The sequence below is a fragment of the Mirounga leonina genome, unplaced genomic scaffold, assembly GCF_011800145.1.
Source record: "Mirounga leonina isolate KUSES-001 unplaced genomic scaffold, KU_Mleo_1.0 Mir_109, whole genome shotgun sequence".
In the NCBI taxonomy this organism is placed as follows: Eukaryota; Metazoa; Chordata; class Mammalia; order Carnivora; family Phocidae; genus Mirounga; species Mirounga leonina.
In genome coordinates, this window is record NW_023270244.1 from 2,834,704 (window position 1) to 2,848,612 (window position 13,909).

Below are 13,909 nucleotides of genomic sequence, written 5' to 3' on the forward strand. Positions count from 1 at the left end.
ACAGGACGAAAAGACAAGGCCAGAGCACAGACTGCAGCTCCTCACGTTCGAGTTAACTGAAACGACGGTAGGCAAGTCTCACGTATTTTGAAATCGAAAGCAAGAATGTTCTACCGGCAGTAATATTCTCTGGAAGCATTTCTTAGTTACTTGGCTGAAAATATAGTAGTTGCTCTGGGATGCAAGGGTCTATGTGGAAAAGAGGTTTGATGCTTCAACAGTGTCTGCAAGGAAATGGGAGCCACAAACCTCCAAGAGGAGCTTGGTATTACTTCGCAGCAGATACTGAAGCAATAAAATAATTCAAGAATGCCGTGGCAACCCTACAGTGCAAGGAAAACCAATGTAATCGTGACTGGGCCCCTGGGACCTCCGGAGACCACTGGGCACGTTTTTACCCAAGAAGAAAGGTTACTATAACAACCCCTTGCAATGTCAGAATTCAAACAACTCTATTCATTTAGGGGAAAAATGATAACGTTTTCCCTTGAAATACTCTAGGAAGGCAAAGCAGAGAAGAGAACTGTCTCTTACTGAGCACCAACTATGTGCTTTATGTGTATGATTTCATAACATCTGCAGAATCTTCTGAGACGTGATACTGTCCCCACTCTATAGATGAGAAAGATGAGGTCCCAAGAAATACTTACATGTCACATAGTAAAAAGCCAGAGGTGCACAGACAAAATTGAAAAGCTCCATACTCGATTAAACCAGAAGATTCCACAAAGACAAGGCAGAAGAATGGGGAGTGGGGCTGCTATGCTTTGAGTCAGCGGGAGGACTGCTCTGCATTGGCGTCAAGGCAGAGAAATGAGGTTTCTCTTAGTGCCCACTGTATCTTTACACTGCTGGAGTCCTCTTATCGCCCATTTCCAGATCTATCTTAGGTTTCCAATGGATTTCATACTTGATAGTTGTCATTTTGGCTACATGGGAGGGTTTGGAAGACTTGGCACTTTTCAGGCAGTGTTAATGTACTAGAAGTGAGTCCTGGGCTGGGACTTGGGAACCCGGGTTCACGTTCCGCTGCATCTGTTACCACGAGAGTGGGTAAGCTAGATCATTTCTCTGGGTGGCAGGTTTTTTCACTTACATGAGGTTGTCTTAAGTATCTCTGAGGACTTTTCTGGATGCATGAGTCCACCCTCCATGACTCAACTGTTTAAGATTTGACTTCAGTCAAAATATATTATAAATGACCTGGAGACTTAACAAATTTGTCCAGACAGGCCTGCTATGTGGTTCAAGTTAGATCAAAAACAGAACTAACAAAACAAAAAACCCCGTAAGAATAATTATTTAACTCCTGTGTCTACCATCTGCAAAAATAACCTGGGATGAAATGGTTTAAAGTGTTTCTCTCCCCTGCCCTCCAGGAGTTGATTTAAAGCAAATACATATTCAAGTTCTTAGGCAGACCTGGGTGCAAATCTAAGCTCTACCTTCTGTTAGCTCTTTGAACTTAACATATCTGAGTTCCATTTTTTTTGTTTCTGTAAATTGGAATTGGTAATTTTAGTTGAAATGCAGTAAAATGTCTGGCATCTAATAGGCTCATAATAATCACTGGTTATTATTATTCCAGTGTTCCTTAGGGGTTTGGACTATGCTTCAACAGTGTCTGCAAGGAAATGGGAGCCACAATTCAAAGGAACTTTCCTCACAGAGGGATGGAGCCTGAGATGGTAACCTCATTAGTATGGGGAACTCGGCATTAACCTGTGTCTATGCAATAAATAAGGACAGGTGCAGAGTGGAGAAATGGAATTGCTTCTTCTGTACCTACTGGCAGCTCTTTCTTTCTTTGCAAAACTTCTGAATTCACCCCTTAGTGGACAGACCCTTACCAGAGACATGCTAATGTACTAGATGGGACAGCTGGAGGGAGTATTTGGAGACAGAAGTGTCCTGGGACATCTGGAGAGAGTGGCTATCATACCCACAGTTCATGTCAGTTTATTTATTTGCCTATTTTCCAATTTCTGCCCTATGTGCACAAGGAACACAGGATTTCAGGAAGAGGAGGTGGTGACTTTGTTTATAAATGAAAAAAAATAATTCGGAGGCTGATATATAACACTAACCAGTCCATACACATCCCGTCCATTTGAGTGACTGCCTCTTGGTCTTCCCAGCAAAGCTTCCCTTCCCCCTCCCCCACTCTCCCACCTCCTCCCCCTTTCTACACAACATAAGCCACTTTTCGTGACTTAAGTTTCCTTCCTTGTCCAAGTTTTGTTTTGGTGTTGTGAGGCTGGTGGGAAGCCTGAGTGGAGAAGAGAAGATGAACACAAAAACCAAATTCAGATCACCTGTACTCTCTGAACCCAATTACACGAAGCAAGATTGAGGCCTTCAAACAACGAGACTGAAATGCCTGTTTTCTAAAAGAAGACCAATCAAAAAGATTTTTTTTTAATTCCTCTGTTTTCTACCGGCAAATTTCCCGAGTGAAGAACAATAAAATTTCAAGTATCTCCATCCACGTTTCAAGATAGGTCAAGCATATGAACCAAAGCCTTCTGAAGTTCAATAAAGCAAATGAATGATTGCTATTTAAATTATATTAGGGATAACATACTAATTATAAGGTCTTGCTAACATCTGACTCAGAATATAATTTTACACTTTATTTATTTTTAGGTTTTTTTATTTTCTAAATTCTCTGCCCAACATGGGGCTCGAACTCAGGCCCCCAAGGTCAAGAGTCACATGCTCTACTGACTGGGCCAGCCAGATGCCCCTAATTTTACTTTTTAAATAACTCACAGGTTTATAGTTGCTATACTGGTATTTTTATGACACAACACTGCCGCAGTTAACTAAGTATCAGTTGATGGTGAGGTCTTAACCTGCAATGGGATCTTCTCAGTGTTCTTATGATCTATTCTGTAATGATACACTGTAGAACAACTTGTATAGGACAAAGCTGTTATAGGACAGCTTATAACAACCCCTTAAATGCTTAAAGGTATCTCTTAGCTAATTAAGCTTTTAGGGCTATTAGCTTGAGCTGGGATATCAGTACATTTTTTAAAAGAGAACATATTAAGGTTTTCTTTACTAATTTGTTCCCCATTTCATTATTTGTTTACTCCTTTATATAATGCTGCCTAAGAAGGATTGACTACTGTTAGAAATTATTCTACAAAGGGCGCCTGGGTGGCTCAGATGGTTAAGCGTCTGCCTTCGGCTCAGGTCATGATCCCAGGGTTCTGGGATCGAGTCCCGCATTGGGCTCCCTGCTAGGCGGGGAGCCTGCTTCTCCCTCTGCCTCTGCCTCTCTCTCTCTCTGACTTTCATGAATAAATAAATAAAACATTTAAAAAAAAATTATTCTACAAAAAGTAGGCAAGTTGGGAAGAGAAGGCTGTCAATCCTGGTAAAAACTGAAAATGTCCTGCTTAATCTTTACTGGACATTTTCAGGATTTTGGTTGGGATTTATCTATTATGCATCCAAATTTATCTATATGTCACATTTTAGACAAATTAAGGTTCCAAAAGGAATTGAGTACTTTAAAGTATCATGCTAAATAGTAATGCTTTCTCAAAGATGCTGTGCAGATTCAAACAGCTCACAATTTTGTTACAATGCTTTTGAAGCAATAACACCTTTGAATTTGAGATACTGTAATTTAGCAGTTCTCTCCCTGTTCGGTTGAAATTCTACCTTCTGTCTTTTCCTAAACTCTCACTCATTTATCATCTATCCAGACAAAATATGTGCTTGAAATTTCTTCCACGCATACATGGAATTGCAAAGTAATTCCACAGAGTGGAAAATGTTGAACTTCTCGTAAATGTACCATTGACCTCCCAATTCAGTATGGGAGGTCATGTATGACCTGTATGATCTTGATTTATCCTCTAATTTTTCATACATGAATGTTTAATATCTTGCCTTTTAAATCTGTTTGTTAAGATCTTTAAGATCAGAGATCCCCTGATAAAAACTTTCTTAAATCTTAGTGCTATGCCAGAAAGTACACATGAATACTTACTATTACACCATTTTATTTAAGAGAAGGGTGTTTATTCTTTTGCAACAGTTGGGCTGTTTCATGTTATTATATGAACTGTAATTACCAACTTATCTTAGGCAACTCACTTAACCTTTCTTGGCCCCAATTTCCCTACTAGAGAAGAATTTTTCAACTGGAAAGTCTAGGTTTTAGTGTAAGACAGAATTTTTAAAAAATCCTAGTTCTTCCATTTCCTAGAAGTAGGAATGGAATATATTATCTAACTTCTCTGAACTTCCAATCAATTGTTCACCTGTCTTTTGGGGATCAAGAGAATAGTTTCACCTCATAGGGTTTTGTTTTTTTTTAAGATGCAGAATGAGAACATAAATGTAAAGAATGCGACAAATTATCCGAACTTTGGTTTATGCTAAAAAAATATGAGCTATTATTATATCAAGTTTCTTCCAGCTCTAGAGTGCTAAGACTAGAAGTAAAACCTTAATTATCAAGCACCCAAATCCCCAGCATCCTCAGTGATTCTGACAACCCTTTGACCCCCACCCCTCCACAAAAGTCATAAAGTACAAACCGATTCAAGGTTCATTTTAGTACCATTTACTCGCAGAGTAAAGAGAATAATTTTATTAATCACTGAACTTGTGATGTTCATAACTGAGTCCATGAAAAAATGGTAAAGACAAATTGTTTTAAGACAAATGACTGAGAAACTTGTTCTGAAATCCATGCTCAGAATTAGACACAACATGTCATCAATCTACGGTCATGGGTTTGCACCGAGACACTGACCTGGCTTTCTGGAAGTGAAGAACAGAACACCCTGCTGACAGCTGGACTTACCTACATAAAAGAGAGAAACACTTGTAAGTCCTACTGCTGACCAGGAGCACATGGGGAGCCACCACAATTTTCAACACACAATATTCTCCCCTCTACCCCCAAAGGGCAGAATCTGCTTTACTTTTGCTAAGTGCCAGTATTGAAGTGGCATTTCTTTGGGTCAAATACATCCTGAAATAGCTAGGTTAACATTTTGTAGCATTTGTGAAAATATATTTCTGAACATTTGGGGATGATACAAAAAAAAAAAAGCACTTGGCCCAAACCCACAGATAGGAACAAGGAAAACGTTCCAGGCATTTTACCATACAGAAGTCATAGAAGTGGACACACTATTCCTCCAAAATAATATTTTGGGGCAATATCATCATAAGTAAAAGATGAAATGATTCTACTTTTTCCTATTAAATTGTATTTGTATAGTTTATAAGTTGTGATACTGGGCCGATGGCATCAAATTACCTGTGTTTCTATTTTCACCTCTGTGATCACACACAGCCCTAAGTACTTAAATTTACACTACCTTCAACATTTGGAAAAATAACAACCAATGGGTAAGTTTAGAAGAATGCTGCCCATGATTTTATTGCTTCCCAATGATTTTTCCAATCTTCCACACTGAGAGGAACTGGTTAAACCCCTTTTCCACTAGTATGTCTAAATATGATCCAGGAATCTCAGAGGCAACCTAATATAATAATTTACTGCCTACTCCACCTGCAGAGCAGTAGGCAGACATTATTTATACTGAAAAGAACTTGTGTTTATTTTCTAACAACCGGTGACTCTTAGGCATCTACAAAGTTACTGGAAAGGAAATGTAATTCCAAATTTCTAAAGAGTGTTTGTAAACAAACTTATCAATGTATGTTTAGAAAAGCCTAGAGCTTGCCGGAGGTTACACAAACACAGCCTATTGGCTATTTATATCTGCTTATAGTGAGAGGACTTTATACAAAGATGAAAACTACTGATAACAATATTTTCTTCAGTTTAGAGAGGATACACAGTACAGTGTAGAATATGCAGCCCAGCCCTGGTTGAGGAGGGAGGAGCCCCAAACTAGAGAGCCTCAAGTTAAGCCTCTGGCTGGGGTCCAACAGAACTGCATGAACAGCACAGGTTGGTGGGAGTTCAAAGTCAAGGCGACTCTTCAGGTCTTAACTTCCTAGAGTTTCCTAGGTCTGGGTGCTTTTGTATATGTATCAACCTTCATGCACCCCCCCCCCCAAGCAAATGTGTACAGTCAGCTCGAATGGCACAGCTTGTGTGCTGACGTGCAAAGCCAAGTCAAAACCCTGAGCTTGGCGCTCCCTTCTAACTTTCTGGCTTGTCCAAGTCTAAATATTGACATTGCTCCTCAGTTGAGATGTTTGATACTGCTGAGGATAGAAAAGGCGCAGCTAAAAGTAGGATCTAATGATATATTTTTACATAGTTGTGCCTTCCTTCCACTTCCACTCCGTTTTTTTTTTTTTTTTTTTTTTTTGGAGAGGGGGTTGGATTCCCTTGTCTGCAACATCTCCCCTCTCCACCCCTCACCCCATTGTTCTCCCCGAAAGCTGAGCACACAGAGACAAGGTAAGGTGCTTTGCAAGCCCCTCATGGCAGCTCCTACTGTTGTCACAGGAACTCACAACAGACTCCACAGACACGGGGTTGGGGGTGGGGAGCGCCAAACTGGGCTGACCAGTCAACTCTCAAGGGGGTGCAAGCGCTAAACGGACGAGCGATCCACCTTTTCGGGTCCTCCGGCTCCCCACCACTGTTCTTCGAAGGAAAAGAGCCCTCCCGTCGACGCGGCACCACCCCCTCCCTGGCGCAGCCAGCCTGCTAAGGGTGCCTGTTGTACATTTTCTCAGCTCCAAGAAGGGGCGCGGCTGTGCGGGCGCTCCTGGAAATCTCTTGTGCTTGCCTCTGATGTGAGGGTTCCCGGCCCCGCCGAGAGGCGAGGGCGGCTCCCACAGCAGCTCGGTCCCACAACTCTCTGTCGGGACGCTGCTGGCCGCGTGGCGCGCGCCCCCCCGCCCCCCGCTGACGGCCCGGGCGGTGGGGGCTCCGCGGCGGCTGCTCGAAGAATAAGTTTCATACCGTAGCGCACTCACGACACAGAACCTACCCTGAAGCCGAGCGAGACGCGAGCTCTCTCCGCCTTCAAGGGTTGGGGGGAGCGGGGGGTCCCCGCCACTCAGCAGCAGCCACGACTGCGCGCGGTCGCGGGTGTGCGGGACCCCTGCGCGCCGCGTGCCGCCCGCCGCCCAACTTTGCACAAAGGCAGCATGGCACTGCCTCGCCTTTCGGGCTCGCCCAGCGCCGCGGCCGCTCTTCCCTGTCCGGGGGAGAGGGGCTCGCCCTTCCCCACCCCAGCCCTCCCCTTCTCCTCCTGCCCCCACCCCGCTCCCAGGCGGGCCAGCCGGGCGGAACCGAGCGCCCGGCCCCGAGCTCCGCCGCCGTGGCGGCCGCCGCTCGCACTGTGACGTTAGCAGCCTTCGCGGCTATTTATATCCACACGATTGGATTTCATTCATGAAACCGGGGCCTGGCGTGGCTGTGCGCTGGGGCGCGGGTGGCAAAGGTGCCTCAGCTTTGCGCAGACCCGGGGCGTGGGGAGGGCCGGCGCTGGGAGGCGGACTGCCCGGGACGAACATGCGCGGAGCACCCGCGCCCCCGACCCTTCTCCCAGGCGGCCGGGAGGGTCGGGTCAGGGCGATCGGGGGCCCCCGTCCCTATTCCCGGCGTCCCACCCACACCCGTACAACTGCTGGCCCTTTGTCCCAGGCTCTGGAAAAGTAAGTTGGGCCACTAACCGGCTGGGCAGCATGGCTTTCTTCCCCCTAGGAGCTGACCGGCCGCGGACTCGGAGGGAGGACATTAGCTTTTGTTTCAAAAGCGAGCCCAGCTGCTGACTAAGGACTGCGTTAGCCCAGCCTCCTCCTGTCCTGGGAGGCTGCACGTGCTGGCGGGCTCCCCCGCTCTGGGTTACCTTCCTCTGTGACTTGGGGTCCCCGCAGGGGGCGTAAGCACGACCTGGCTGTCCCCCCACCCGAGGACGGAGGGGATTTACTACCTCCTGCAAATGGCTGAGTGAGGAAGTGAAATTGGCTTCGGGTCCTCATGGGTTGTCGGAATTCTTGAAAGCCCAGGACAGTCCAATCCTCCTGGTGAACTTTTCTCCTCGCTCTTCTAGGCTGACTGTGACCTCTGAGGACAGGACCAGGGGTGGTCTGTATGCATTCATAGAACAAATACTGTGTGCCCACGGTATGGTAGGTGCCCTGTCCAGCTCTAAGAAAGTGACAATGCACACAACCAGCCTTGTCCCAGCCCTCAAGGAGCTTTCAGTCAGCTTGCTAAAATTAGTGTGCCTTACACTTCCTCACTCCCGGCCTATAAAAAGAGGCAACTGGGGGATAAAGGTATTGATGTGTTCAGCTACCTTATGGAATTCATTCATTTAATAAACCTGTGTGGAGGCTGCTGTGTACCAAGGCGATACAAAGAGGGCAACAGTGTGTCCTTAGTCCCCAAGGAGTTCTCAGGTACTGTGTTCCTGAGATGTTGAAGGGCCGGGGTGGGGGGGTGGGGGTGGGGTGGGGGGGTGGGGGGATGGGTGGGAAGGGAGCCTTTTAAGGGCAACCTGATTCGTTTAAGCCATCCCCATTGAACTGTCTTTGGAAATGGAGTTATTGGTCCATATCTTTGATGCCCAGAAGAGAGGGTAGTGAAAAGTCAAGTATGGGGGTCTACTCGAAGAACTTCAAGACAGAGACATGAGGGGGCGATCATTTACTTGGCACAAAACAAACTTCCTTCGTCTATTTAAAAGTGACCCCATTCTGAAAGGTTTAATCAATACAGATTCTTTTCAGGAACACATTTCTTGGGAAAAGTTAATTAACCCTGTTCATTCCTAGCAATCAGTCAAGGTATTTCTCTTCAAACTGCCCTGGGGGCTAAGAAATAGGGTAGAAACTCAACAGAAACAGAATGAACGTGTATTGCAGCGCTCACATATGACAGGCAATGGTCTAGGAGGTTTAAAACAATTTTCTCAATTAATACGACAACTGATGAGGTAGATGCTATTATCATCATAACGATTTTATATATGAGAAACTGAGGCATGCAGAAGTAAATTTTTTTTTGAGATTTTGACAGCTGCATTTGCACCTGCGTTAGCCTGCACCAAAGCCTTCTTTTATCACTAACCTGCTTTTTGACATCCTGCCTTCCTTCACTTTCTTTCATTTCCTCAGTTATAAATTGAAAGAGTTAAGTGTCATGCTTAAGCAGCAGGCAGAGGCTAGGACCAGAAAGACACCTATACAAATACCCACAGATGGCAGGCTACCATTTGCCATCCATCCCCAGGAAGTACTGAGGCTCAGGTCTTCCAGAAGATGCTTCTTCTATAGGGCCCAAAGAACAAACAGTCATCATAGAACTACCCAGTTTGATGCCTCGATCTGAGGGAAACTGACAGGAAGAACTTCCAGGAAAATAAATTGGTGTAAATGGTAATTCAGATAAGGCAGAGGAAAAGTCACTGTTCTAGGAAGTCTTTCCAAACAAGAATAGTGATCTGAGCAAGAGATTGCCTCAGTGGTGCTTTGCAGCCCCCAAGTTTTACACATAAAACCCCTAATTCTGGAAAAGTGGGAGACAATGAGCAAAAAGTACAGACTATCTTATGCCAAGAGGAAAGGAGAGAAAAGGAACAATACGAAGAATCCCCTGAGTCACTGCCATGAATGTATCCCTGTTCTTGTTATTACCATAAAATAATCCACATTTGCATACTGAAATTGTTGCATGCTAATAAAATCAATACTATTAGCTTTTAAGAAATATTCAAAATTGGTACTTAAGCTTAATTAAACCAACACTGTGTATTTAAACACTTTCGGGATTGTATTGCACAAAAGCACTAATAATTTTTGACTGGCTTTTATGGTAAATACTTACCAAAGTCATGGGATTAAAGAAAATTCCCACAATGAAGACAAAAAACTGTTCCATTATCACAAATGAACTTACACATGCTATCCTCTTTGTATTTGCATCCCCCCAACATTAATCTGTTCTCCATCTCCAGAGTTTTGCCATTTTGAGACTGTTACATTAGTGGGGAACATACAGTTGTTGTTTTGTTGTTGTTGTTGTTTAACTAAGCATAATGCCCCTGAAGTTCATCCAGGGAGTTGCTTGTATCACCAGCTCGTTCCTTTGTATTACTGAGTAAATTTCTATTATGTGGATGTACCAGAGTTTGTCCGTTTGCCTATTGATGTTTCCAGTATTTTGCTATTACCAATAACACTTCTGTAAAGGTTTGTACCTAGATAGTTGTATGAACATAAGTTTTTATTTCTTTGGGATGAATGCCAAAGAATACAATTGTTGGGTCATATGCTAAGAAACTCTCAAGCTATGTTCCAGAGTACCATAAACATTCCCACCACTAATGCACCAGAGGTCTAGTTTCTGTACATTCTCACCAGCATTTGGTATTATCACTATTTTTTTTTTTTTTTTAGTCCACTTGTTCAGTAATTTTGTAGGGACAACTCACTCTTTTAATTTTCATTTCCCTAGTGGCTAATGATTTTGAACATCCTTTCATGTTCATTGCTGCTATCCATATCTCTTTTTGCTGACATATCTGTTCATGTCTTTGGCCTATTTTGTAATTGGATTATTATTATTTATTTATTTTTACTATTAGAGTTTTTTCAAAAATATATTCTAGGATCACAGAATTTTCAAATTGCAAATTAAATACGACCTCAAGATAATTCTATTTTCAATTCAATCACTTGTTCAACATTTCTGTTGCCATCAGTTTTATAGAGAATATTCTCAGATACCTACATAAAGTATCCTCAAGTACTTACATAAAACTCCTATAGAGAGAGCCTTTTCAGGATTATTTTCTAAACCTGCATTTCAGCGGTGGGTAACACGCTCCCGCAGAACCGCCAGCACGTGGCGGCCGTCCAAGGGGCCAAGGCCCCGTCTCCATGCAGGCGCAGACGCTCCTCCGCGCCTCTTCCTCCTCGGATGTAGAATTTGGTGTTGTCGTCGGCTGTTTAGAGGAGAGTGTCCTGGGTGGCGAGTTCCAGGTGTTAGGGAAATTTCACAGACAAGTACTACCAAGGCTTGCGCACGTGGGAGAGAATCAGCTCGTCCATGTGCCTGGTTTTAAGTACAGATGCGTTTGGTAGAAAGATGTTAAAAAACAGCTGTTGGAGCCGATGTCTGGAGTTACCATGGCAGCTTTCGGGAGAGCCAGCAACTGTGGCACTGTAAAAATGCAGTGGCTGGTGGCACAGTCGATCTGCTGGCCCGCATTTTTGGGGTTTTCTGGCTTTTAAAGGAACGCTTCTGGACTCCAGGGCAGAAAAAGAGCTCTGGACCCTGGACTCAAGCAGTGGTTTAGTGGCGACTTGCTCGTACAGACCGTCTTGCGTGGCAGCTCTGGACCTGCGGCTCTAGCTCCCACCGCCCAGCAACCCGGTCGGCCCGACAGGCTGGGTTCGGCTCTGGCTAATGCTGACAGCCAGGTAAGACTGACTCAGTTCTGGGGCTGTTCATTCAAGCTAAGCATTGAAGGCCCCAAAAGGAAATGACCTGACCCTCGTGGGACCTCTGTGTCTCCTGAGACCTGAGAATTCAGGAATTCTAGTGCTTCTGCCAGAAGCTGCTTCTCCAAGTTGTCCGACTACTCTGGGGCCAGGTGTTGCCCAGCATTCCATATGGAGGGGAGGGGCCCTTCCCCAGCTTCGTTGATACATCACCAACATGGAAACACCTGCCATCACGAATGCTTTCCGTCCCAAATGCCACAGGCAGGCTTTGCGTGATTCGGTGTGTTCATAGCTTTTTCATCTGGGTAAGACACTGAAAACCCTTACGTCCAAGTGGCTAAGCTGTGTGGGTTTTGACTGCTTGGGAATTTACCTTGGGTGTCACTCAAACTCTGGAGCTCTCTGAAGCTTCTATTTTCTGTTCACTGTTTTGGGGGAAATCTGAGCTAGTCTTGGCTGTGGGAATCAACTGGAAGAGATGTCCTTTACCTGAAAACTACAAGTGGAAATGAACTCTTAGCCTTGGGTTTGTAGTCCACTTATCACTGTCAGTCCTGATTTAGTCTCTTTGACAAACTTTTTCTAAAGCACCATTTAAGTATTGAAGGTCTAGAAAGTATAGATAGATGGATGGACAGATGAATCCATGAATACTCAAGATAATCTAGTGGATCTAATCTTGGAATTTTTGTGATTACCCTTTTAAAGATAGAAGCATTAAATGTTCTATAAAGGCAAAAAGGTTTTTCATATTGGAGTTCCTATCTTACCAGGCACTAATGGATATAGGCTCTGTGCTGGAAATCTACACAAAGGTATTCTTTTCTTATAGTATGTTAAATGTATTTGTGCAGGTTTGCATAAAAATCTGTATGGGGGCACCTGGGTGGCTCAGTGGGTTAAGCATCTAGCTCTTGATTTTGGCTCAGGTCATGATCTCAGGGTTCTGAGATTGAGCTTCGAGTAGGGCTCCACTCTCAGCGGGGAGTGAGCTTCTCCTTCTGCCTCTCCCTCTGCCCCTCTGCCTGCTCATGCATGCTCTATCTAAAATAAATAAATAAATTTTTTAAAAAATCCTTTCTGTATAGATCCATTCATTAGGTTTTCTGTTGGGTTGGGGTAAGTTTCGTAAAAATGTGATTTTGCAAGCTCCACAAATCTAACTACATTCTTCTTCCTGTCAAAATTTCTCTTACCAAGATGATATTCTACTGGTCTAGCTCAGCATGTGTAAGAGGAGGTAGTAAACAGCTTTTCTGGTTATCTACATGTCTTTGCTTAGTATGGTGTTACTGATTGGAAAACATATGTCATACCTTCAGAAAGAAGAAAAACACAACAAACTAATGCACAATGTTTATCTTTGATTTTTTTAAGTAAAATATGATTTTAAAGTAAAAGGATGATTCTTATGATTTCATAAAAATATGAAAACATATATCATACCTCTAGAAAGAAGAAAAACACAACAGTCTAATGCACAATGTGTATCTTTGATTTTTTTTAAAGTAAAAATATGATAAAAAAGTCTGCTGGTGAAAGGAACATTTGTTTCAGGTATAAGCTATATTCCTAATATTAAAAAGGTGTTAATGCTAGACTTCAACTTTACCTAATTAAAAATAAATGACAAGATTTATGTATTATAGCATAATTAAGGCTCTCTTGCCTGACCAGCTGTTTCATACAAAAAATACAAACTGTGTTTCTTTTCATGAAACAAGTTAAAAAGAAAAAAACCTCAAAAATCAAAAAAATCCAAACACACATAAAGGTAGTGGAAACAGTAGGAAAATAAAATTGTATTTTGGCTATCCCACTAACGAGCCATATAATTCTGTGCTAGACCCTTAATCCATTGCACCTCAAAGTTCCATATATAAGACGAGGCTAAGAATCATAACTTCTAAAAAGTTGTTAAGAGGACTAAGTGAAAAAATGTGGAAAATGTAAAGTATGAAGCTACACATACTGGTAAATTTGAAAATGGACTCATTCTGAGGCCGTTTAAAAACACTGTGCCCCACAGGGTACCCCTTGATTTGCGAGTGCCAAAGATCAATCATAGAGGAACTTTATCATTCCCGCAACTCATCTCCCAAGTGCTGACTGTAAGTATTATACATAATAACCTCCGCCAAATTCTCTTTATAAGGTAGAAAGTTTAATATTTGAGATTTGACGTTTTTGCTCTGCCAGTGACTTGCAATTGCTGCATTTTCTCCCATCGTAGAAGTGAGCTAAACTACATGCAGAAACTAGAAAAATAAATGGACTACACACACACACATACACACACACAGCCCATTTCCGAAGAATAATTCCACCTATGTGCACATCACATTTTTCTGCTTACCCAGCATCTCTAATATACGTGTCACATAATCTTCATGACAAGCTTGAGAGTTATTATCTCAAGTATGGGAGACGGGGAAATGAAGTTTCCTAGAGGGTGACTTGTTCTCTGTGAGTAGAGCGAGAACCAGAATTTTTT

General features: G+C 43.2%; 1 protein-coding gene across 7 annotated transcripts in view; it reads right to left on the reverse strand.

Moving 5' to 3' along the window:
• LOC118020006 (rho-related BTB domain-containing protein 1) overlaps nt 1-13,909 on the reverse strand; it is a 104,799-nt gene that overhangs the window by 57,955 nt on the left and 32,935 nt on the right. For 3 of the 7 annotated variants that reach the window (XM_035019801.1, XM_035019817.1, XM_035019809.1), the window contains exons 1-2: nt 6,948-7,225; nt 4,778-4,828 (exon numbers count right to left, since the gene is read on the reverse strand). The gene's annotated coding sequence lies outside the window, so the exon portion shown is untranslated. Of the gene's footprint in view, nt 1-4,777; nt 4,829-6,947; nt 7,226-7,635; nt 7,702-13,909 lie in introns of those variants that run through there. The other 4 variants (XM_035019827.1, XM_035019845.1, XM_035019837.1 and 1 more) reach the window with 3 other exon arrangements.